The 26,908-nt window shown below is 38.0% G+C and overlaps 1 long non-coding RNA gene across 2 annotated transcripts in view; it reads right to left on the reverse strand.

Moving 5' to 3' along the window:
- LOC112451039 overlaps positions 1 to 26,416 on the reverse strand; it is an 89,110-nt gene extending 62,694 nt beyond the window's left edge. Inside the window, exon 1 of one of the 2 annotated variants that reach the window (XR_005232771.1) lies at positions 26,023 to 26,416. This is a non-coding gene — a long non-coding RNA (uncharacterized LOC112451039). Of the gene's footprint in view, positions 1 to 21,135; positions 21,556 to 26,022 lie in introns of those variants that run through there. The other variant, XR_005232772.1, reaches the window with a different exon arrangement.
- Positions 26,417 to 26,908: the final 492 nt, after the last annotated feature.

Genomic DNA, 26,908 nt, shown 5'->3' on the forward strand with positions numbered 1-26,908 from the left:
CACACACACACACACACACACACACACACACACACACACACACACACACAGAGAGAGAGAGAGAGAGAGAGAAAAAAAAATCCATTTTGAATTACCCTAAACTCCCCTGGTTCTTGGAAAAGGTCTACGCCCTAAAAGTCTTATTTCTCAGCGAGCTCAGGTTCAGGACCATGGACAGCTCTATCACCGCAGACAGTCTGAGTTTCAGTACCGTGGTCAGCGAGCCGGTTCTCTCGTGTTTTCTTTAAACAAGTCTCCTTAACCTCATTATTAGCTTTTTTAAGCATGTTTTGCCATGTTCAGAGAGCAAAGGGCTGCAGGAGAACTGATGTGAGAATTAAAGCTTCTGATGCTGATAAAAGTAAATGTTTGTACTCTCTCTGAAGGCAGAAGTGTCTCTGAAGGACACAGTCCTTGTTATAAATGATCCAATTGCCCACTTCTGTAAAGGCTAAAGTGAAGCTAAGTTTCTGATGTAAACATCAATGCTGCTTAATGTAATTTTCCTGTTTTTCTATCATTTACAGTACCTCTTCACATCAGCGAGCTGCATCAGATCTTCTTCACAGATATTTCAGACCTGCATAAAAATAATCTAAAAAGCCCATACGTATAAACTTCACTAATCATTTTAGGTCAAAACAAATCCCTGTACTTATTCCAGAGGCTCTATATTTAGCTTTGCTGCAACTGAAAAAAACACATTTGCAATATTTGACATCCAGGTGAAACTTATTGATGAATTAATGCTTTTTGTTCACAAAAATTTAAACTAAACTAATAATCAGTTCACTGTGGGTTATAAACAAACCAACAGGAATATTACATCAAGCTGCATTAATGTTTACAACAATTTGGAAATAAAATTAGCTGCACATGTCTGAATTATGAGTTTAGTCAAGTTTTGGAGCACTGACAGTGAGGCTTTATTGGTTAATAATCAACGGATTTTTGTAAGAACGATACAAGCCTCAAATGTTTGCCATCACCCTCGTCCGAAAGTAAAAGGGCAATAATGTTTTTCCCATGTCTGTGCAAGTGTGTTCCTTCGTCTGTCTGTTAGCAAAATATCTCATGAACAACAGGTCACATTTTAATCACACTCTCAGAAAGTAATCACCATCCACATCTACACCTGATTAACTTCTGGACTTCATCCCAGTCACGATGACCGCCACAGCTTATCGATGTTAGCAAACACAAAAATTGCTACACTTCAGTCGGTTTTACAGATATTGAGCTGAAATTTTGTGTGGTAGTAGCTGAGAGCCGTCCTCAACAAATACTCTGAGCGCTAACACATCCCAGGAGATCTTGTATAACTTTATTCTTCCAAAACGGCTATAACCGTTCCTTCTCATCATAGAACAGGATAGGATAAAATAGAATAAAATATTCTTTATTGTTGTTACTGTGTGGCTTGTATAAGAGGTTGGGAGAGCCCTCCTTTGATGCATCTTCAACATCTCTTAAAAATAGCACAAAAAACAGCAATGAGCACTAAACTGTACATAAAGGTAATTAAAGGACAGTCAAACTTCCACTAATATAACTGCATTTCAGGGATTACAAGAGTTCAGACTTCTTATGGCCCAGGGCTAAAAAGAGGAAGTTTTCCTCACCACAAGATGATCTTAGTTCAAAACTCTGCCCTCAAGGAATGCTGGGCCTTAAAATGCTCTCTCAATAAGAGCTTCAGGGCTTTGTTTCGTGTGACCCATCACTACAATGGATGTGTCAGGAAAAAGCTCCGGGATCAACACAAGCACTTCCAGCAACACACCCATGCACACATGTACACACCTGTCAGCTGTTGAATATGCTGACCATTTATCTTCCATAGGGCAGCACTTCAGCCCCATCACTGCCATATAGAGCGCAGGCTAATAGACCCATGATTACAGAGTGCGTCAACCTCTGCTCACCCCGATCAGTCCATCCTGCTCCTCTCACAGCTTCGCCACCTCCTCTTCGCTCTCTCCTCGTGTTTTTATTATGAAGTTGGAGATGGAGGGATTCTCTCAGGTTTGACTGGAGCTGGGTTCGCGTGTCGTCCATTTAAAAGCAGACTCCTTCATGCTGGTTGAACTGGGACAACAGGTCAAACTAGATTCTTATCCATTCACTCTTAATCACTCAACCCTACATTAAAACAGACAAAGGTGCTCGCTGAATTTAAATATGTGAACAGCAATCTGTAGGAATATTCTGATGTGTTAATGTCTGGGTGACTGAATGTGTTTTGCGATTTTTACAGAAACCTCTGCAGAGCCGACTGTGTGAAGTGGAACAGATCTGGTCACTGCAGGTGGGTTTTAACGTCAGGTGTGAATATTTCTACTTAAAGCTCATGACTGACTCAGTCAGGACTGAAAAAGGACAGTGAAAAAGGAAAGCAAATGAACATATTGACACTAAAGATGTGCTAAGGAGCATATTATCTACTATAGTTGTTTTTACAGAACTTTAAATGACAAAAAAAACATGATTTTTTTACAGAATTCCCAAATAGAAATCTTAAAACCTAATAATTGTAATCTGAGAGCTGAACTTTGAACTTGTTTAAGTGGGGAGTGAGCTTGTACAACACAGTTTTTCTTCCACTTTTAGACATTTGAGTTGGTTTCTGTGGCAAGGTTATTAACAATTAATATCTAACCTGTTCTAGATAGTTCTTTGAACAACCTCAGTTTAGAGAAATTGAGTTAATTTCTGATAGTAACAATGTAACAAGATGATGTAAGGAGTTATAAATCAGTGCTTACATGAGATTGGACTTGAACTAGCCATTAGCTCTTAAGTGTGATGTCTCCAAACTGAGGCCATTCAGAGAGCTAGCTGCAACAGGTAAGATATTTTTATTCAAGCTCTGAACTCTTTCTTTAATAATATAGTTAATAAGTCTGCAAGCTTCTTTATTTGTGCCCAGTAAATACCTCAATCAAATCAGTAGTCCTAGCTGAAACATACCAGCCATATCATTATGACCACTACAGTTGGTACGCAAAAACTGATGAGGAAGATGGACTCATGACAAGAAGGGGTCCATCTTACCTGCACACTCCTCAGACACTGATCTGATCTGGAAATCAAAAATTCCACACAGCCAACAGGAGCACAGGATCTATAACCAACATCCAGACATTCCCTCTGTTTGCTCTGACTGGCCAAACAGGCTTTAGAGGCGAAACGGGGGGGGGGGGTCATTATGTTCTGCCTGATGGCTGTGCAGTTGCATAAGAAACACGTGATGCACATAAACCTGTAGATTTAACTAATGTTGACTTTAATGGTTAATGACAAGCATTGATTAATGAGCTACCCTATGAGGAAAAACATCAAACTGTGGATAAACTAAAAAAAAAAAAAAATTCCAAGCAGATCTCATGTTCTCCACTAATATATGAGACACACCTGCGTGCATGTGCACACTCGCAATTACCATATGCTGCCACAGCGTCTTTGTATTCAAGGCCTAACCTGTATAATAGGTGTCACATTAGCAAAACAACAAATCAAACCATCCTTCATTTCCCAGGCCTCTCTTCTACTCCACAGCTGTGGGTCTCTCTTTGTTGTCAGGGGAGTTTCTAATTAATATGATAAATAAGATGGCGGGTTCGACTCCCTGATGCTTTTTAATTGGAGGAAGCCTTGAATGGCATGCGGGCAGAGGCAGAGATTAGCGGGTTATTTGTGAGTGTTTTGTATAAAGGAGGGGAGAGCGAGAGGGGATTTTTATCCTTGCAGTGATTTCCTGTTTCATTGTGATACCCGACTCAATGCTTGTAACACACACACAACAACACACACACACTCATTCACAGTAAGATTTGAGACACAGCTGACAGTCTTTCTGCATGAGTAGCCATGTTGGCACTTCCTGAAAATCAAAACCACATTCACAAACAGCACTTCCGTTTCTCCGTTGGCTTTAATAACACTATTTACTCAAATCCAGCAGTTTTAGACCATCTGCGAGCACAATAGTGCAACAAAAGTTAGGCATCGGTAATACAACAACAACAAAAAGCCATGACTGGTGGAGAAACTAACAAACATTTGTTAGAGTTTGACATTTTAGTGCTCGGTGGGTGTGTATTTTTATGCCTGCGTATCCTTCGTGATCGACTACAGAACAAGAAAATCAGTCGAGAATCTGACAGCTTTGCCTCAAGCATTTCTCCAGCCCACTTCTCTACACACACATAATTCAGATCTCCTCATCCTCAGCTAATCCTGCTCCATCTAAATCTGAACAAACATCCCGGAGGGGACAATCTGCTCTTGTTTTACACCCATCTAATCCTTCTCTCAATCATTCTCATCTCTTTATGTTGGACATAGCTCTTCCGTATTGGATGGTAATCACCAAAACCTCAGAACTTAACTGCCGTCACCAAACAGGGGATTTGACTCCAGTTTTCTCTGGTCTGTTTAGGTGTGTGTCAAGACCCGACGACTAAGAAAATCCCCTTATTCCTGGATTCATGTTTCAGTTTCTCTTTTGAGAAACTAAAGTAACTTGATCTGAATAACAAAGTCTCTAAAACAGCGAAACATCTGTTTGTTTTTGTGTAACTTCACATTTAAACACATATCTTTTCTATAAACACACAAACTTTGATAGCTTCTTCCTCCTTCTTGCCTGATTCACAGCTTTAAACTCGGGAACGACTTCTCATCCTGACGGCTCCGGGATGTTCCTCCACGTAGGAGGCTTGTATTGGTTTAGCCAAGCTGCTTTACGGGAACAAACCAAACCGACTGGAGTGGCTGAAAGGGAACGAAAACTGTGACAACTAAGAGGTTTGTGGAACAGAGCAGGAACAGGAATCGTATGGTGGAAAAAAAAGACAACAAGGGAGGAAAGATGATGTTTGGAGGAAAAAGGAAGAGAGCAGAAATGAGAGGAAAAACAGAAGAAGAGATAAAGAGGAAACAAGAGTAGGAAAACACACACACACACATGCAGAGAGAGAGTTGCCACTTTGCCACAGCAGCATTTAAAGCTGTAATGACAGGCCAGAGAGTGATAAGAGACTCTGAGTGGAGAGGCCACTATAGCTGCTCTCCTCTCCCTGCTAACAACTGTAATTATCCAAACTCAACACTCACTACTATTGATCTCTCCCCGCACTCCTCCCCCTCCTCCCCCACCCATAGACTCTGTATGTGTGTGTTTCTCTTTCTGACAGGGTGACAGCAGAGAGCGTCACTCTCAGCACAAGAGTAGTTCACACCTGCAGCCGCAGACTTGGAGAGCAGCGACAAGGACTTGGACAACTGTGTGACGGCAGTAGAAAAAAAACAAAAACACAAATATTGGTGCAGCTCCGATGCTCCCTCATGGTGTGTGTGTGTGTGAGAAGTATGAGAAGAGTGTATTTGTTGGTGCTTGCATATTTTCTCACACCTGGTTTGGACAAGAGAGCCACATGAAATTTTGTGTTTTAGGATTTGTATTTTTATTTTTTAGAAATATACTAACAAGGACTAACAGGTTTCTTAATTCTATTTTGTGATTAGATTTTTTTAAACTAAATAAAAATTTTACTTACATGATGCTTTTTTGGAAGGTTTGAGCTATTAAGTTCTTGTTTTGTTACTGGGAAGTAAAACAATCCTAAACCCAGAGACTAATTATTCTTTTTTTTAGTTCTTTATAATATTATAAATGTCATAATGGATGGATTTTACTCAGTTGCCATGGAGATGAGTCAGCTGGAAACTTACAAGGTGCTTCGATCCCGTCTGAGGACTACTACTTGTGGCCTCCAAGTCAATAAAACTTATTCACATGAGGATTAAAATCGGTTCAAAAGACGTAAACAATCTTTGCACACGTTCTGGAATAGGGACACCATCACCACGTGGAGTTTTGTTACCGAATATCCAAAAAGACAAACAGTTATTTGACGCATCTTAGAAGGACTCACTGTTAAATCCCTTAAAATCCCTACTTATGCCCTTCCAAAATAAAATAATAAAAATAAAAAGGTCTGTTCTCTTCTTGATAAAGATTTTCCGTTCTACGCTGATACCGGCTGCAAAGAGGATAAAAGGTTCCTCTCAAAGTCAAAAATACTTTCCTCATAGGAAGGTAGGTTGTCTCTTATTTAAGCTACAAATCCAATTGGTTTTTTTTGGAAAAGCATAATGGAACAGTTCTAAGAAGCAAGCACGTAAGCATGAGTCATAGGGACGATCCAGCACTCAAATTACTCCGGACAACAACTGGAAACTGACATTGCTGTTGGATAGCGGCCAAACAGCCGTTAATATGGACAACTTATACTTTCCTTTAAGGAAAACTTTATGATGCTAACAGAAACAACAATGACAGCGCGCACCCTGAATACACATGTCTACCTTCAGTTTAACTCAGACAAAACAGGAAGTCTAATGACTGCAGACAACAAACCGGGCATTTAAACTCTGCTGTCGAGTCAAACTTGAGGATCTTGGGTGTTGCTTTTGATTAGTTTGTCTCTCGAAGGTCACGCCGAAGCTTTCTCATTCAAGACGAGGCTGCTGGTGTCTGAACATGAACTGGAGATGGTTACCCACGCTTTTATTTCCTGTCATTCAAATTATCGTAACGCACTTTTTTACACGTATTTAAAGCTGTTCATTGTCTCCAGTTGTTTAAAAACTCTGCAGCGAGGCTCCTAACCGGATCAAACAGCGGATCACGTTAAAGTTAAAGTACCATTGATTGTCACACACCTGAGTGTGTGAAATTTGTTCTCTGCATTTGACCCATCCCGAGGGAGCGGTGAGCAGCAGCGGTGCCACGCTCGGGAATCATTTGGTGATCTAACCCTCAAATTCCAACCCTTAATGCTGAGTGTCAAGCAGGGTGGCAATGGGTCCCATTTTTAGTCTTTGGTATGACCCGTCCTTGATTGAACCCGCAACCTCCCGGTTTCAGGGCGGACACTCTACCACTAGGCCACTGATCAACTAACGTTAACGTTACCTGTTAAATTAAGGAGTCATTTTAAAAAGCTTGAATTTAACTTTCAGGGCTGTGCATGGACAAGCTCCTCCTCATGTTGCTGAATTATTAATCAGAAACCTTTAGTTCTCAGAGGATCGCTCGACTGTAGAATAAACTTTGAAATGACAGCTTGGACTTCTTTAAAAAGCAGCAAAAGACTTAATATCTTCTCATAACACTTTGCCTAATTTTGTTTAATTGTCTTTGTCCACTTATACAGTTTTATGTATTTTATTGTGAAAAACTTTGCGATTTACGTCTAAAAAGTGCTATAAAAATAGGTTTTACTTAATAATTAACTGCATAAGTGAGTAAAAAAGTAAAGGTTTCGCTCGGAGTAGATTCATTTTTTCAAAATTTCTAGAAAAACTGTTCAAAAACTTGACATAAAGGTAGTAAATTAACTCATATTTCTCACAATCTGTTTCCAGTTGAAAAGAAAAACCCTCTCTTTTGAAAATTTTTTCCCTCCCCTTTATTTAACGGTGCTTTAAAAACATAAATTCCAGTCTTTCAGCAAGAGATGAGCTTAAAAACATGAACTGTGAACGCATTCCTCTGACGGCGGCATTAACCTTCTGCAGCTTTGAGAAGAGATTGACATTAAACGTTGTCCTTCCAGCTAACAGAGAGATAAAGGTGTCAGACATCGTTGCCTCTGATAGTATTCAACCGTTTGGTTTAATCATACCTAAACTCTAAAAATCATTGAAATGAGGAGATAATAAAATGCCTCCCTGACACTGACCAGACATAAAGACGGTTATTTTTATTAGCACTTAAGAGGAGACATAAAGGGAAATTAAGCAGAAAAGGGCTTTTGTTAAACCACAAAACCTTGTCATATTTTTCACACAGGATTCAATAAAATCTATTTCTTAGATTTTATAAGTGGTTTGTCAACTTACTGTCCTTTATGTTGGAGTTTTATATCTAAGGAAACTTAAAAAAACATTCACTTTAGCTTTTGATTTATTTCTAAGTGTATTGTTTGGATATTTGAAGCCCTTTTTTGCCGTTTCTAACTGACAAAATACGCAAACAACACAGCTTTATTGTTAGTTTTCCATGTGAAACACTAATAAGTCGGAAGATAAAGATGAGCTAAATATTTCATGGTGCTGCAAAGGTCCGAAGAGGAGAAATAACGCAGAAATTGAAAATGTCAGGGCTTTAAGTGTTGAAACTAATCAGACGAGCTGTCATTATAAAGGCAAGGTTAATAGCAGCTGACAGAATCACCTTCAGCAGACACCGAGATAAGAACAGGTCTTTTATTAGAGAAAAAAAAAACAGACACACACAAACACTCCACGCTCTCACAGAGGATCAATGTGGATGAATGTGGATCTTGTGCTGTAGCCGTATGTGGACCGTCAGATAGCACCATTCAGCAGGGGGGAAGGATTTACAAGTCGCGCTGTGGCCTTGACACCCGGACAAAACCCCTCCTTTGTTCCCCCATCACCTGGGCCAGATTTATGACGTCCAATTACAAACTGGGATGCTAACAATATTCCCCATTAGCCTATCAAATGCTTTAGTGGTTGTTCCTTCAAAGGGTTATCTGGCCTTTCAGCGGGGGCATAACCAATTTACAGCCCCCCCTTCAAGAAGATCCGAACAAAGACCTCCCTGGTTCTGCTTTTTGTTTTACTGTGTTGCTCCCAAAGACAGGTAATTAACAGGCAAGTAGTTTGTGGTTAATTTGTGAGATAATTATCTAAATTAAACTGCCTTTCGTCACACAGGGGGCTCTACGGGCTCTCGTACACGCCTGCGTGTAATCTCTATCATTTGATGAGGGTGGTCAGGGTATTGTGGCGCTGTAGAAACTAAACCAGTAATGACATGTTCTTTTTTTCCCTTTTGTTTTCATCTGCTTTTGTTTTGCTTTTCTTTGTTTGCAGTTAGAAAGGAAGTAAATGAAGAGGGTAAAGGAGCAAACAGTTAAAAAAAATAATTAAAAAAATAAGAGATGAAGGGCAGAATGAGTTTGCTTAGACCTTGCAGGATTAAAATAAATAAATAAAGGAGACTGCGACTTCTCCGGAAACAGAACCGTCCGATCTGCTACAGCTGGTATTCATCAGGTAGCTCTGAATAACTCGGCCCATCAGGAGGGTCAGTTCGTGTCTGAGGAGGAGCTGGCTCAGGAGATCAGATTACCGAGGTGGGATCTGGAGTGGAGATCCAAACGCAGTCTCCGGGAGGAGCAACCAACGGTGATTCAAGTGGAATTCTCGAAGCCGAGTTTCCCGTTGATTTGTAGCACCTGATTATAGTCCTGTTGGAAAACCCTTAGAGGCCTTTTACTCAGTGAAGGCTTCCCTCATTGGGCTGCCTTTTATCGTCCCTTTTCGTGGTTCCTTCATACTTGCACACAAGTACAAGGGTTCATGGAGGAGTTGGACTTCTAGCTTCTGTCTAAAGCCAGGATCACTCTGTGCCATAGAGAAACTCTTATCGTGAAAACAATCTTAAGAAAATCCTTGGTTTTGAACTTGAATCAGTGTGAAAGCAAAGATTCAGCAGCAGACGTGTTTTTATCCCCCAGCCACAGCTTGTTTTCTATTCTTTGTTGGGCTGATGTCTCTGTCTGTCTGTGACGAATACGATTCTTTTATGGCAAAAACAACTCATTCCGTCCAGCATCTGTTAAACCTTACATCGTACAGTGTAACACAGGTTACTGTCAGGGTTTTAAAATGTCAAACACAAGCTGTGTGACATCTACAAGTTTATCCCTTGGTGTGTGTTGCACGCAAACAGCTAACATGCCAGAGTTTTTAATGGGGAATGCATGATCTCGCTGATCGCAGACGTAAAAGGCAGGAAAATGAGAAAGAGCTGTTGTGCAATTGACTGAACACAATATTTCGCAAAACTTCCAAAAAGTAGGAAGTAGGACAAAAAGACAAACAGATAACTGCAATTAACAAGGACAAATGGAAGAGAGGGTTTGAAAAGTGGATTTCACAAAGAAGACTGAGCTTTTTTGAGTTATTTTACATTCATATGGCAAAATACAAACAAGCCATTAGGTGTTCCTATTTATATTTTGTGTTCAGTCTTTTTCCTGAATAAAATTACAACAGATATGTTTCATTTGGTCTGCATAAGGTGTAATATGTTAACTAGGGAAATGAAAAACAGAATACAAGAACTGTCCTCTGCATGAAAGTCATCAGAAGTGTTTTTTTCTAAAACAGGAACATTTCAGTCTGTTTAGGTTTAAACGACACAAACCTGATTCAATTCATTCTTGTTTCATTGTGTTTAAGATAAATGGAAACAGGTTTGAAAGAACTGGTGTTGATTTGAAGCAGGAGTCGCTGCAGGACGGAGCACAAGCTTGATATTTATCAGTGGAATCATTACAAACACAAAAAGGTAAAAGGTGAAAAGGAGCTGGTTTCAGTGTTTGATTTCATTGTATGTCTCCAACTAACAGACAACTTTAATCTGCATCATTTTCTAACTTTATTTTGACCAAACATGTCTGATTCTGTATTAAGTGCAGAAACAAAATGCTTGAAACTCCGAATCATAACCAAAAAGAAACCAAAATCATATAAATATATATGTTTTAATTGATCACCCAGGTGAACAGGCTTTGTTAAAAAAATAAACTTTTTTTGTATTTCCACATGCAGTTGGAGAAATACCCAGAAAAGTGCATTGCGTTGCAGAATTCAGAAAAGGTTTGTTAAGTCTTGTTACTTTGATTTGTGGTGTTTAAATGTCAAGTCAAAGCAAACAATCCTTAAATCTTAAACATCAACTATTTTTCATCTTGCTAAAAAAAAAAAACCCTTCAGATGGACAGCAGCTATTTGCAGACGACTCACATCACCACAAACACAAACAAAGTTCGGATGATTTTATGTTTAGATTTTAAACATACAAACAAGCAGTCGATGTTTTGAGATCACATTAAAAAAAACATCTAAAAAAAAAAGTTTACCCTTTAAGCATTGATTTCTTAGATTTGGCCATTTCCGTGCTGCTTTTCAAATGGTATACATCATAATTTGCATAAAAATGCGGTGCTGGAAACCCAGCAAGTGTGTCTGTCTTAACTCTCTCCGTCCTCATCCATCCTTCTCCTCCTCTCTCTCTTCGTACCGTATAAAGGAGGGATGATCGCTCCCTGTCACATCTGTTGGCACGTTGCCATCAAGCCCTGACAGGAAAATAACACTCTTCAGGGAAAATAATACACTCGTTCTGCCGCCGGCGCACCCAGACACATGCCTCACTCAGTGTGTGTGTGTGTGTGTGTCTAAAAGCCCTCGCTGTTGCTGTCAACCTGAGTACAAAGGATCACTTTATATGATTAGTATGCATCTCTGAAAAACATACTGAACAAAAAGCCCAGCCCCGAATGCTGCTCCACGCCAATTAATGGATTAAGAAATTATTTTGAGGCGAGGCTTGTTGTGAGACAGCTATGATATGTGGCTGGAGAAGCATTTCTGCTGTGGTTTTAGCCGGCTGTGAGTCCTGAGTGGGGTTTGATCTCACCGCAGCAACATATACAACCAGACTTTTTGTCTTTACAAGAGAACACGACTTTAAAAAAAAAAAAGAAAAAAAGCTCCATTTACAGCAATAAAAAAGGTTGATACAAAACACCCTCCTCAGAGGCCCATTTACTGAGCAGATTCAGCCTTCCAGATCGTCCTCTTCTCTACCAAGAGTCATCACGGCACAGTTCAGAGGACAAAAGCATCTGTGGCTCAGCAGTTAACCCAAACCTGACAGCACCCTGAACCCCCTTTAACCCCCTGATCACCCTGCTCTCAGCCCTGTGTTAAAAGCTGCATCTATAGATTTTGGGAAAAAAGCTGCAAAATGGAGATAGAAATTGACTTGGCCCCGAGAATGACATCCAATTTCTTACTTTGTGGCGCTTTGGTTCAAGTGTGCGTCTCTCCTTCGAGGGATGGAACCAGGTACCGGCTTCGTGGATGTACAATGAGATTTGTTGTGGATTTTATATTTAGAAGCTTAACTTGTAGCTATGTCTGACTTGTGTTAGTTAAAGGGAGAAATGTGGCTGTGACTAAAAATGATATATTTTTATTCTACATAAAAACTGGAGGCGGGGAGTGCCTAATTTTCTTTTTTTTTAACTATAAAACAAACATTTCATCATAAATATTGTTTTCTTTGACCAAACACTGACCAGGGATGGACTAAAAATGATAAATCTAAGCGTTTATGGCTCAGAAAACACACTATTGGTGACCAATTTTTACTTTCTGAAGCTTTGCCAATATCTAGAGGCAACACATGTCAAGATCAAAGTTTCAGATATTCACAAATCCATGAAATTAACTTGACTATATGCATAAATAATAACACTAACAAGCATAAATGTTGACCAGCTTATCACTTTTGACAAGAGAACTCAAAACTTGAATCATGAAACGGTGAAAAATAAAGTGAACAGATGAACTCAGAGCCACTTTCAGAAGGAAATCCTCTGAAACTTTGATGAAGTTGTTTTTTTTCACATTTCTATGGTTTCTATCAGAGCAGGATTTTCCTGAAAACAGGAAAAAGATGTGCAGGAATCCCCACCGAGAAAGGAGATACCAGGGTGCACAAAACAGTCAAATCTTTTTAACTGTAATAAAAAACCAACCAGATACTGCAATCGTTTAAGTAAGGATTATGCTCCATAATGTTTTGTCATTTTAGATTACTCGGCACATTTGGCTCAAATAATCAGATGAGCTCTTGATCAACTTGGCTTTGTCACGTTTAAACACTGAGGGATTACTGAACTCTTGGATTAATCCAAATGGATTAAGAATAACAAGAAAGCATCTAGAAAAATTTAAGGACGGGCATTGATTCAACTGATTAAACCCTTGTAAACTGAGATATTACAAGCTGGAAATAAAGCGCGTAAGAAGAACTAGATTTAATCCATGCAGAGATTTTCCTCCATGCAGCTTCTAAAGGAATCCCAAAGTTTAAATTGCAGGAAAATTAGATTTATCAACATGCACTGAAGCATAAGTGACACACTCCCAGCAGTATCATTGCAAGATGAGCGTTGATAAATAAACAGCCGATCAATCCGTCACTATTTAATAAAGTAGCTTGATCCAAACAGCACAAACACGCAGCAACCAATATGGCCTCTGCACTCACCGCTGGAGCTAAAAATACATTTGCTCATGTAATTAGAAATACATTGAAAAGAGTTTCTAATGGTGTAAATGCGCAACGTGATACGTGGTCAAAAAGAGGCTGCTGATTGGTGTTCAATCCATTATAGACCCTGAGGAGACCTTAATTCTCAGCATCGTGGAAAATGGCAGCCCATTTTCCTGCACTAATGCAAACAACATCGCTCCTCTAAAATCAATGTAATTGGCCGGACCATTTAGTCTGGCTGAATATCTTGTGTAATGCTTGTAGGGATGTGATGATGGCAGCGTACTGTAATTCCTTTCAAAGTGAGGGGTATGAATGATGACGGCAGCGGCAGCTGGGAAACGCAAGCCTTTTATTGTTAGTTTATCGCCCGTCACCATGAAAAGCGAGCAATCATGTAATCACCTGCGTCTGTCTGTTAGCAAAACATCTCAGGAACCAGAGGGGGGAGGGAATTTTAATTACATTAAATTTTCAAAAATTAACTCATTAACCTTTAGAGACAATCTGGTTTAAGATGGCCGCCACAGCTTATCAAACTTAGCCTACAAAAAAATGGCTTTAAATCTGTCAATTTTACAGATATGATGGAGCTAAAATCTGAGCATCATCCCCAACATCGCATAAGGAGAGCCAACTGATCGCTCAAGAACCTTGTTTAAAACTTTGCATTTAACTATTTGCGTCTGTTAGCAAAATATCTTGTGGACAAGTGGTTGGATTTTAATGAAACCTTCAGGAAATAGTCATTGGATGCACGTCTACAACTGATTAGTTCTTGGAATAAACTCAAATCAAGGTGGCTGCCACAGCCAGCTCACCTTAGAAAATACAAAAAAAATGCTATAACTAAGTCAGTTTTATAGATACTGAGATAAAATCTGGTGTGGAGGTACCTGAAAATACCTGGCAAAAAAAAAAAAAAGATTTGATCAAAATGGCTGTCATTGTTCATCATAAGATATAAGAAGTTTAAACTCTGGCATGAATGGACGTAGGCGATAACTTCAAGGAACGTTTCGTCTTCGTTTACTTTTCTTTACTTTTGTATACGTGAAGTTTTACCAAAACAAACAGTCATGACATCAGCAACAAATATGGTAAAATTATGTCAAGTTTACACTTTACAGTGTTGCACAGATGTACACTATTAACGGGAAACAACCGGTCCGGTTGTTAAAGAGTAATAAACTAAACTGACATAAATAAAAAACAGCTCAGTTTTTAATTACATCCACGTTAGTTTCAACAAGTCTGAACTGATTTTTTTTCTAACTGTACCTAAACCACATTTGGAGGTCGGCTCAACTACAATTTAAAATTTCCCACAATACATTTCTGCCACCAAAATCAGAACTCTGCGAGTTTTTAGTATCTCTTATGATGCACAACAGGATCAGATTCAAAGCAACGTCTCTGTTTAATACAATGACAGACCAAAGCGAGATAACCGATTCCAAACACTTTCCCCTAAAACAAAACAAGAAGCACAACAGAAACTCAAGCGGTACAAACTATTTATCTGGGAATTAAACATTTCCGAGTCTATCAGAGTCCATCCATTTTCAAAGAGTCTTAAAATGATTTGTAATTTGTTGAAATTTGGTGATTTATCACCTGGCATCAAGCTAGTTTTGTTTATGAGCGTGCTGGTTTAAAAACTCAATTTTTATTGGTCTGAAGTGACGGCGTCAGAAATTCCAGATGTATATTTAAAAAGGGGAATCCACTGAGCTTCACAATGAGGCCAAACATTATACGAAGGGATTTTCCAGCGCTGCAGCCTTCAGAGAAAAATACCTGTTAGAAAACTTACATTTAAACAATATTTTCTTTTTTTTTTTGCACTGCAGCCTGAGCTCATTTTGGCTCATTCTGCTGCACGGGTCACATATGAAGAATTAAACATTTTTATCCTTTTTCCCTGCGCAGTAAAATATAGATTTTTTTCTCCCTCCATCTTTAACAAATTGTCCTGATACATCTGTACCGCTCAGGGTAACTGTTTAGTCTTCCTATATTGTCCCTTTTTTTAATGCAGAACAAACATTCTATAAACAAACAGCTTTGTCCAATTGGAAATAACTGTGTTTTGTGTATATTTTAATAAATTCTAAATGTTAAATGCAACATATTCTCCAACCCAAATGTTACCAGTAAATGCATTAGATAGAAGGAGCGCCTCAGCAGGATCTGTTTGTCAGCTTCTATGTAGAAAATTAAAAAAAAAATCTGCAGATATTCATCACATGAGCACAGTTTAAAAGCCATCTGGTGCTCTGAGACAATTCAGTCCACCAAGAAGCTCTAATATCCGACTGGTTCCTGTTGTTTTTTACAAAGTATTTGGGCTCCTATTTCAGAAAAGACTTTTGGAGAAGTCCTGTCTGATGACAGCTGTATATTTTTAGTGAAATATCACTTAGAAACTTTTAACTTTTAATTAAAAAAACTAAAAAGTGAACTCTGATATCTTGCATTTTTACCCCTAAATCTAAAAGCCAGAAAATATGTTTTAAACGTAAAATAATAAACAAGTATCAATCAATTTATTCCATCATTGACCTTTAATATCCAGAATTTTAGTGTTTAAAACTTAACTTTATTTTTCCCCAGTGGATCAATAAAGTATTTCTTCTTTTTCAGTAAAACAATCAGCTCTTCCTACAAATATTTTGCTACTTGAGAAAACATTAAAACCGTAAAATGCTGTGAATTTTAACCAGTTAGCGATCACAATAACTGTGATCATACTCATATTTATTATTGAGAAGTAAATTTAAAGAATTCAAAGCAATACCATCGCTGCTGACCGTCATTAAAACAGATTTAAATCAGAATTATAATAAAGTTTACAGTCTGTTGTTTTATGTCTTTTGATAAAAAATCTACAAAATCTTTTTATTAAATGTTACAACCCATTTTGATTTGAAATATTTCATTTTAATAGGAAAAAGGCCACAAAACTATTTTTAAAAATGGGTTAAAACACGTGTTTGTCTTATTTTAAACCTCCTCACCATCTGTTGTATCGAGTTAAAGATCCTGATCCTGTTTCTGTTCAGCTATAACAGAAATAGTTTTACATTTTTCTGCAGGAGTGTGTTTACATCAGCTATAAAGACCAGCTGTTTTATTAATTATTTCATTGCTTTAGCAATAAATAAACTTATAACAACAAAATGAACGCGCTCAGCTCTATTAAGGTCGACCGCGGGTCACAGCTCAGACCTCCTGCTGCGTTTTGGGCTAAAAGTCAAGACTTTTGGTGTTATTTTTTCCTGTTTTTCACTCAGTTAACCTTTCTCTCTGCAAAAAAAATAAAAAATAAAAAACGCACAGCAGTCTAACAATCCAGTCAGAAGAACTGAAGCTAATGGCGCATCAACAGGTTGAGAGTCTGAGTTCACATAATGGCAGTCTTTATTCCACTTAGGCTCGTTTGGTCATTATGGCGCCGCTGGTCTAAGTAACAGCTGAAGAAATGGCGTAATGCGTGCGCTGGAAGAGGAGAGGTTATGTTTCTTCACATTTCCATTTCATTTCACCTGCTTCCAGGCAAACGTTCAGTCTGTCGTGAGGGACTTGGCCTGACGGACGTTTTATGAAATCAGCAGACTAAGACGTTATTCTAACATTGTAAACATCTACAGCTTTATACCTTCTGTGTACATTTTTTTTACTTTATACTCAGATCTCTTGTTCTGCAGTGAAACACGTGAAACCAAAAAGGAGATTAGGATGCATAAAAAAATTATATTTGTTTTACATTTGGTAGCATTGTATTATATCCTTCATCCTGCATGTTAAAAGCACAACACTGTGTGTTTCAGTTTAGTGGGCTTTAATTTTCCTGAACATGGTCTCTCAGCGTTGGCACTACTTAAAGTAATAAAAAGGCAAGTTTCTACATACAGAGGACAACATCTTCAGAGTCTTTATGGAGCTTAAATCAGCAGTGAAAAATGGCAGTCAGGCTCCCTCTGCTGGGGTTCTGCTCTCTGCACACCTGGACTGGAGACGACGGCGTCGCTGTCCTTTTTACCGTCTCAGATGTTTAGAAACTATTGGCAGACAAAACTTCAGATAAAGTCCTGCTGTTCTGGTGCCGAGTGTCACAAAGCAAAAAAGAATGAGGTCTTTTCAGTAATCAAAGGTATTATTTTTATGTCACATACAGTTAGCACATGGATCATTCTGTATTAACTCTACATCTGTAGATGAATTTACATGAAGCTTTAAGCTATCGGCCGAGCAGTTCTTGAAAAAGATTGCATATCGCCCGTCGCCGTTCATGCCAGAGATCATCTTACGATGAGAAGAGTTGTGGCTGTTTTGTGTTACTCCAGGAGTGCGTCTTGTGGATGACTCTCAGCCACTACCACATCCAACTTTAGCTCAATATCTGTGAAACTGACCAAATTACAGGCACTTATATTATCCTGTAGAAGATAACTTTCTGAAAGTTTCATGGCCCTTTTGCCTTAAAAATTAATAAATTTATAAATCCATGCAGTTTACCTGAAATGGTTGAGCGTCTAATAAAAACAAATGTTTTAGATTTTAAATACAAAGCTTTAATAACCTTATCCTCAAATGTAGTTTTTTTTACTGTAAATGTTTATTTTTGTATTACTTCAAAGGGCAAAAATGGTTTTAAATACACCAATAGGTTGATTTTTTTTAATAGTTTTTTTTCATTAATAATCATATTTGAAGACTAATCCCAGGTTTTTAGAGTGTGTGAACTACATTTGAGCAAAAATCAGGCTCATGAAAGACAAAAGATTAGATTAAACATATTAAATAATAATAATAATATTCAAACTGCGAAAGCCTGAATTTGTTAATAATATACTGAGGAACTGCCTTGGAAGAAGAAACAGTTTTGTGGTAGAATGAAGAAAGCTAGACTATGCTGCCATCTAGTGATTAAATTAGGGATTACATATATAGACACATCAATCAGGACAAGTTGCATCGATTTGTACTTCTCTGGCCTTCATTTATCAGTTTGATGTAATCAGATGGATTCAAATAAGCGTCACTAAACCAGAAGAAATGCAAACTCTGCCTCGTTTAGCAGCTTTGATGTCCGTTTATTTAAAAAGGTTAAAGAAATCAACTCATCTTAAGACGCATTATGTAAAATGAACCACACATTAACACGGTTTGTTACTTTAAATTTAAAACCATCAGTATCTGTCTTTGAAAATCAATGTGAATTATCAGATCAGTTACAAAAAGGTGGTTTGTTTTAAGCTTCTGTTGTTTTTAGAAGCAAAGCGGGTTGTCATTCAGGAGATTCAAACTAATTATTTCACAAAAATCTTACAGTTAAACATGAGGAGTGAGTGGGACAGTGTTTTAATGGGTAATCATAAGAAACCTCCGCCCAAACAGACATGTAGTAACAATCAGATCAGCGGAAAAATAATTTTAAAAAATCATCTATAAATAGCCGAGTCAAGCAGTCAGGGAGCTCAGAAATGGCTGTTGACTGAAGGTTTCACGTCAAAAGTTGTTTCTGAGGCTTTTTCTTTCCCGTCTCAGATTATTTACATTTTTAAAGGCAGTAAATGGTAAAAATCCTAAACATTACAGTCTACATGACCATCATAGAGCTGACGAGACTTTTTAACAAAATCCATCAGATTTAGACTTTTTTTTTTTAAACTGTAGCATGTTTATTAGTTTTCTCTTTTCCATCTTTTCTTGTATGCTGAACCTTTACAACTTGTTCAGCCTCACTTTTGTATCTTTTTATGTGCTCCTCAAAGTGAAAAATTAATCATAATCACTTGTACTCCTTGCTTTAAATTGTTGCTTTGCTCCGTTTTTCTATGAAGCAGCCAGGCTTTCATTGCCTTGAGTTAAAATAGATGAACCAAACTCAAAATGGTCCTCATTCCAAACTAATAAATAAAACATAAAACGGTGATCCTGGTCTGTATCAAACAGTGCCGATGTTTTCCAGATATACGGATATGCAATTCTAAAATGCAGGCACGCGCTCAATGTAAACAAAGCACTTTTATCTGCATACTTTATTCAATGAACATGTACGAATACATCAAAATAGTCCGAGTTCTTCCATGAACGTTGCCATTGTTGACCTATTTTCAGTCACTTTAGTTGTTTCTGTAGTAGTGATAGTTAGCAGACAGCTAATTCTACCTAGAAGTTTTAAATTAAAGGACACATTAATCATCGATATGAGAAAAAATGTTGTGAAGATTTCGTTTTAACCTTCATGACATTGCAAAGGTGTACTTTTAAAATGAATATAAGCCCATATCCAAACTCCCTCTTTCTGTACTGTGCTTAGATTAAACACAATAAATGAAACAGTTCTACTGTAGTTTTATACCAAGATATTACAAAACCATAAATAGGAACTCCCGGATTGGCCATGGTTGGCAGTAGTTGTCTTTACCAAAAAGACGTGTAATTATTTAAAGAGGTAGGAGACCTGAAACCTCAACCAGTTCTTGAAACTCCATCGGGGTTCCCAATAAGGCTTTTTATAATGATCTGTAACGAGCTAACTGAGGATATCTCACTAGGCTCAGTAAGTCCACGACGGTTCTCTTTTCCCTCCTGTGAGTTGCAGGAATGTTAAACATGTTAAAAAAAATTAGCAAAACATAAAAATAGTGTCACTGCTGGCATCTCAATTTACTTTTCGCGAGTCAGAAAGTGCGAGAAATGGTCTCTGAAACCAAAATATGACTGGAGACCAAAGTCGCAATCAAATTGAGACATAATAAAGACAATTTGTGACTAAACTGAGAGAAACAAGTACGCATGTCATTCTAGAGGAATATTTTTGCAGTAAAGTCCGTCACAAACATCAATTCAGAGTGATTCAAAGCGAAAATGTATGCATTTTTTTTTGCTATTTCATACCTTAAACTAATCACCAACAGTCAGTCAGCACTGAGACACACTGTGGCAAAGCTGCTCTATATCAGCTGTGTGGATTTTTTTTAAACAACCACCTGCAATTCATTTTAATAAGGCAATAATAGAGTTTTGTTTGATAATATCAAGTCTCACAGCACATGTGAAGTAAGAAAAAAAGTTTTTTTTTCCTAAAAACTACAACATTAAAAACCAAAGTCAACCCTGTCAACAGAAGAACTTCAGAGAAAAGTTTCCATGAGAATACGAGTTTCTGATGTTTTCATCAAAGTAAGACATCATCAGACACAGTGCTACCTGAACTGTGCAAGAAAAGCCTCCGTGCACACTGGATTGATGTCATTTCTCAGTTTTTATGATCTCTTACACCACAGCAGATACAGCAAATAGGTAAATTACCTCTCTTCATATGGCTTTCTTTGATGAAGAATCTCACAGATTGCACAGATCTCAGTTAGGGAGGGTCATTTCTGCACAGGCAGAGTCAGGGCTTGATCTGAAATTACCAACCAATCCAAAGGATGAAGGTTTTACCTGGAGCCTAGATAAGAAGTGAGCTTTTTTTGTTTGTGATGCTGAAAAAACACCAGATGTGTTCAACAAAAATGGCAGACCGTCACAAGCACACAATCTGACTTTAACATACAGCAAGAAAACGCAGACAGCTCTGTCCTCTACTTCATTCAAGTGAAAAACACTAAGTTTCACAAAGACCAGGCAGCCGTTTGCTTCTCAACTGGAGGTTAGCTCAGTTACATTACTGCTGTGGACTTTATTTACTTTCACCTATATTTTAAATAAAGGAAAACGCTCCAACTGGAAACCCAAACTGAAAGATCTCAGTAAATCTTATGACTAAAGAGTAGAAGATAAAGGGAATACACAGAGCTGAATCTGAATTTATTTCTTTCATAAAAAGAAAATCTAATTTATTTCTCAAAGGCAGCCCAAAAAAATGCAAGAGCTTGCAACAAAAGTTGTCTTATTTTATCAAATGGACAGATTTTTCCTAAAATAACGTGAACAATCGTTACCTTCTTTCTGGAGTGTTTTTTTTACTCCTACTAAGGAAAGTTGTGTCGGTACGTTAACCGAGGGGATTTCCAGTAACAGGAGAGCTCCAGGTATCATCACATCAGCCTCACTCGGAGGTTTTAGTTCAGGCTGTAAATGCTTAAGTCGTGCCAAGCAGGAAAAAAAAACTTGTTTTGTTGACCTGAACTTCACCATCATCCCTTCAGCCCGCAGATTAAAGGTGCTTCATCGCTTCCCAAAAAGAGCCAAGAGGAGGAAAAAAAAACTTCAGATTTCCCTCAATCAATCCACTCCCACCTGTTGGCTGACCGAGAGACACGCTCCTCTCCCAACAGAGATTCACAAACAAAGAAAAGAAGAGAAAAGTTAAAAAGCAGAGTATGAAAGCTGAACACCTGAGGAGCTGAGCATCCTGCCGCCTCTCAGCCAGGATGTTGAATAAAAAGTCAGCCTCTCTGCCTCCTTTTATACTCTCCCTCTTTCTCTCTTCCCCTGCTGCCTCACTTTGGCTTTTACCCCGTGTGTGTGTGCATGTGTGTGTGCGCGTGTTTGTAGGGAGAGACTGCTTTCAGAGCAGCAGGAATATATTATAACCCAAACAAAAGGAGCCGGCTTATTGTTTATGAATTACCAGCCTTCCAAAGCCAACAAAGGCCTCTATTTTCATAGAAAACTCCATTTTCATTTCAGCTCCATTTGATTACCCGAGCAAAGAAAATAAAAAGGCCTCTCTGGTCGCAACGTCCCAAAGGGATTCATTCCTTCTTCGTTCTCTCATTCAACTCCACTGAAAAGGTTTCTTTATTGCTTTCTTTTCAGTACCGACATCAAAATGGGCTTTTAGGAGTAAACCAATGACAAAAAATTATTGCTTGGCTATTTTGTACAATAAAGGGGCCGGGGGAGAAAGAGAAGGAGCCCTGTGTTGTCTTTGTCATCTTTCTTTCCCTTTTCTTCTGCTCCTTTTTCTGCTACCGGAGAAGAAAATTGCAGAGGCTGAAAATGAGTGGCAAAGCTTTGAAGAAGAGGAGCGCACAATGCAACAATACAAGTCAAATCTAAATTATCACTAGCTACCGAACACTGAAGAGACTTCTGAATGCGAGTGCTGCGGCGGTGCCCGTTTCAAAACAGATACCTGTCGGTTCCATGGTCAGAAACAATACGAGCCCAGTGGGATGCTGTCATTTCATTTACATCGGGGGGGGGGGGGCTGGTTGTTGATTGTATACACGGCTTTTACTTCTATTTTTCTAGCTGTGTGCAGAGACAAAGACTGGAGTAATGATTGGTTCGCTGTAAAATTCACCTCCCAGCTCCGCAGTTTGATCTTAACATTAACACTTCAACGTTTTATCGATTTCTCACGAGTCACAAGTACTTTTTTCTACAGGTTTTTAAGTTCGCTTCTTGCCAATTTAAGGAAGCGGAGGTCATCTGTTTAAAAGGTTTATGCTGCATCTTAACATATTTATTAGTCACAGAGCAATCCTCTTCAAGACTTATTGTCACTTTTTTCTGGTTCCCACCAACAGATAAGGAAAGAATCTTATTCTAAAGTTGACTTGGAGCAGCCAAAAAGTTCACTGACTTTTACCATGAGCAGCGACTGGTTGCACTACAGAAGACTTTTTGCGGCACGGCTGACAAAGCCGAATACCTCGCTGATCCAAGTAAACTAGACGCAGAAATGTGGTTGCCAGGTCTGAATATAATGAATAAAGTCAGAGAAGCTGCTCGATAGAATAAATTACAGGCCGTGTGTTAATTAGCAGGTGATTTTTAGTATTTTTATGGCTCTATTGCACATTTAAGTTGATGTAATGAACTTAAATGGCACTGATATCGTCCCTGATTTCAGCTGACCCAAACGCTTTTTTTCCCCTTCCATCATTATCACTTTTACCCGTGTCACCGCCCTGCTGACTGAATTTTAATACAGAACAGACAGTCAAAATAACCAATTAAATCAACCAAAACTCCGCTCAACACTACACACACACTACTGTTCTCTGTAGGTTTTAAAATGATAAATTCACATCATCGTAAATAAGGTTGTACAATATTCCTCGCCCAAAAGATGTACCAGATTTACCACTAATCATCTTAAAAGGTGCTAAATCTGTGGATGGTCTCTGCACAAATAGGGTTATTATTCAGCAACAAGAATGAGATGATTACATTAAAGTATTTAAAACTCTGGAAATAATCACATATGCAGATTTTTTTGCAAAAGATGCAGGTCAGAATGCTTTCACTGTACAGGTAACTCGTAAAAAGCGCTTCAGAAAGAGAAAAATAAAGTTTCACGTGTTGAAAACTGAGACCTAGATGTAAACATATGAGGGAAAATCTAGTTTTTAAAACAAGAAAGTGCCACTGAATGTTCACCGTTGAGCTACGATGCCCTCCATTTTTCCCTTTGCCTTCTTTTCTTTCCTTTTTATGCTTTATTGGATGAATATTTGGCTCGAGACAAAAGGTGAACTAATCAATTATTCTTTTCGCAAGCCTCCGGTGCTGTTGTGAAAAGCGTTGACATTTGAGCTTTCCAGAAGACATCTGCAAATTTATATGCCTTCCATTGTGCGAGGCAGCCAGCCTGTATCAAAGGCTGTAAAAGGCCTTGTCAATTTCGTAGGGACAACTCCACAAAGACTCCTTTCTTCTCTGTTGTTATGAGAATAATGCTTTTCACTGGTGTACTGCCAAAACCTCTTGGCAATCCGGCCATGTGATGTTATTGATTGCATTGATAACAGACGTCTACCATGGAAACTATCAATCTGACGCGCCGTGCAACGTCACAAAATGCATATTCGGTGGCCAGGTTCAACAGAAACTTATCAAGCATCTGCATAGAAAACATCTGTACAGTAGAATTCACATCAAATCACTGCTGCAGCCTGAAAGCACCGATTATCACAGTTCAGCATTTCATTTTTTTTTACCCTTTTGGTTTATTAGCTGTATGTGCAAGCTGGTGTCGATATTTAACAGTAACACAATGTGATCTGTGTTCTAGTTCTTGTTGCCTCTTGCATCAAAACCTCCTCATTCATTATTTTACTAAAACGCTGTCATTTTTGATTTATCACTGTAATTAACTGCAGTGTCCCCGTGTTTATAACTTGTGAAATAAATGTTGCGAAACCAAAATGGTCTGAAGATTTCATGAAGTGAAACAGAATGATTATCTCTTTATAAACAGCATCTAAATATGGTATTTTTGTGTAAAAAATATATTGCACAAAGTGGCAACACAAGCAATAAAATGTACTAGAATGAAACACTAAATTCCTGCGATGCAACTACTTTGAAAACTCTGTAATCTGATTTTTTTGGCCTCTTCTATTAATTTAGTCATTTCAGAGCAAAGCAATATATATATAAATATATATTCCACCTAATTTTAAAGTTTTAAAAAGGACTAGTGTGATGAGTTGATATGTAGAAATTATTACAAAACTGCAAGAAAAGACGCAAAATTTCCCTCAGAGTCTGACTAAAGTAGTACTGATGATGTGTTTGTTTATCTACATGACAAACCACGACATTCCTGCTAATGACGTGCGATTTTATTTGTCCCGACTTAGTCACAAAGTGTCTCAGTTCGATCGCAATATAGTCTCTGTTTTTTTCCAAGCCACATTTTGGTTTCAGAGGTCGCCAAATCTCTAAAAAGCCGCCTCACATCTCAAACCCTTAAACTCAGAAGGGTTCGAAATGGTTGGAAGAACCGGGTTTCCCGAATTTCCTGAACGTACTAAAGATTCCCGCGACACGCGATCCGAGCCATTTTCTTTTTACCGCCAACAGCAGCCGCCCGGCGAGGTGGAGGAAAACCAGAGGAGACGGACCTGAACAGATTTCACTCAATTCTGTTTAAAAAGTACTGAATCATATTTAGGAACCTTATCAGGCTGAGTTGGGGAAGGAAAAAACAACAATTGCTTGCATGAAATATGGTGTTAGTTATCTTATAGAGTCAAGTTTTGTTTAATTTGGTCCAATATCCATATAAAGTTACAGATTTGGATAAATGTGAGGTTAGAGAAACATTTTTTAAGTTGTGTGAGATAATTAAGCTTGTTAGAGGTGATTATATTTTATAATTATTGTATTATCAGGTGTGATTATAACAAAGGTTTGTCACTAAAAGACCTGAACTGAAAGTTACAGGAAGTACATTCAGGGAATAACTATGTAGAGCTTTTAAAGGCTGTAATTTAGGGTTTATTTCCTGTTAGGTAACCTGAATATCATTTTTAGAAGCAATACAATTGTCCCGGGAGCCCAAAGTTACACTGACTGACAGAAACACTTTCTCATTCCAAGTATGCCATATTTATAAACAGCTACACGTGAATTATTTTAAAAAAAGTAGATTTCATTCAACTCTAAAATGGGCAAGGGCTAATACCAATGATAAATCAATATTATCAACCTTTCCTAGTTATCCTAATGACAAAATAAGACAGTAAAACACAGATTTAAAGACATGGTATCATATTTTTCCTCTTCTATGTAACCTGCTGTGTAAATATGAACAAAATCCAGTGCTAAATACACCCATGTATAGCACAAAACACCAAACAAGACAATTATTTTATCATTTTTGTTGTTTAAGCCAACAGACTGATGTCAAGAAACCACAATTAGGCAAAAAGAACCCAAAACAGAAGCTTCATCTGCAAATCTTAAAACAATAATTAAAACAACACAAGACTTTCATCTGTGTATGTTTGTGGTAGGAACGAGAGAAGGCACTACTAATACGAAATTATAACAAATGCTAGCAAAGTTGAGGTTATTTCAAACTGTGTTAACCACGAGGAAATAAAACTGCAGCAGATACAAAGAAAAGACAAGCTGTTTTGACTCACATTTCTTGTTGTCCAGAGTCCTTCCATAAAATTGAAGTTATTTCTTTCAGCCTCGCTGACACCGTCAACACTGTAAAAAAATAACGCTCACGTGGGTAAACAACGCATTTAATTGAAACATTTTTATTATTATTATTATCATTTACTGAGTGTTTAGAGTGATAAGTGTTTATTTTTTGGCGATTTATTCGTGTTTCGGTCCGTGTTTGCTGAGCCTGGATGTAATCAAGGCTAGTTAACTTCCACATGCGGGTTTCTCAAAAGAGGGTGTAATACCCTTTGTAACCGCTATGGCTAACAGCAATAGGATGCAGTTACAATCCGGGGGGGCGCTGTTTCCCTCAATTAACTGTAGGTTGTTTTTGAATTGAATTGATGTTTTTTGTTTTGTTTTGTTTTGTTTTGTTTTGTTTTGTTTTGTTTTGTTTTGTTTTGTTTTGTTTTGTTTTGTTTTGTTTTGTTTTGTTTTTTTTTGGGGGGGGGGGTATACATTTTTGTTTGTTTGTTTGTTTGTTGTGTTTTGGTTTGGTTTGGATTTTGTTTTAAATTGATTTTGTTTGACTCTGTTTTTTTCTTTGGTTTTGTTTTGGGGTTTTTTCCATTTCAAGAAACACTAAGATACGCTTTGTTTATGCTGAAATTTCTGATTCTCTTTAATTTGTGAGAATTCCTGCATTTTTAGCCTTTCTGGCGTTTGGTTTTTTTTTATTATCTAAACATTAAACAGTAGATGCACCGAGACAGTATGACTGTTTTTTCGTTTCTAGATTTTATGTTGTGATTAAGCCAACCATTTGTTTTGTTTAACTACAATCACTTTTTTTGCCTAACATATTTGTTAAATGAGGAAACTTTAAAGATGTGAGGCGAAACAGTCGGCAGATGA

Source organism: Kryptolebias marmoratus, linkage group LG23 (genome assembly GCF_001649575.2).
Source record: "Kryptolebias marmoratus isolate JLee-2015 linkage group LG23, ASM164957v2, whole genome shotgun sequence".
Taxonomy (NCBI): domain Eukaryota; kingdom Metazoa; phylum Chordata; class Actinopteri; order Cyprinodontiformes; family Rivulidae; genus Kryptolebias; species Kryptolebias marmoratus.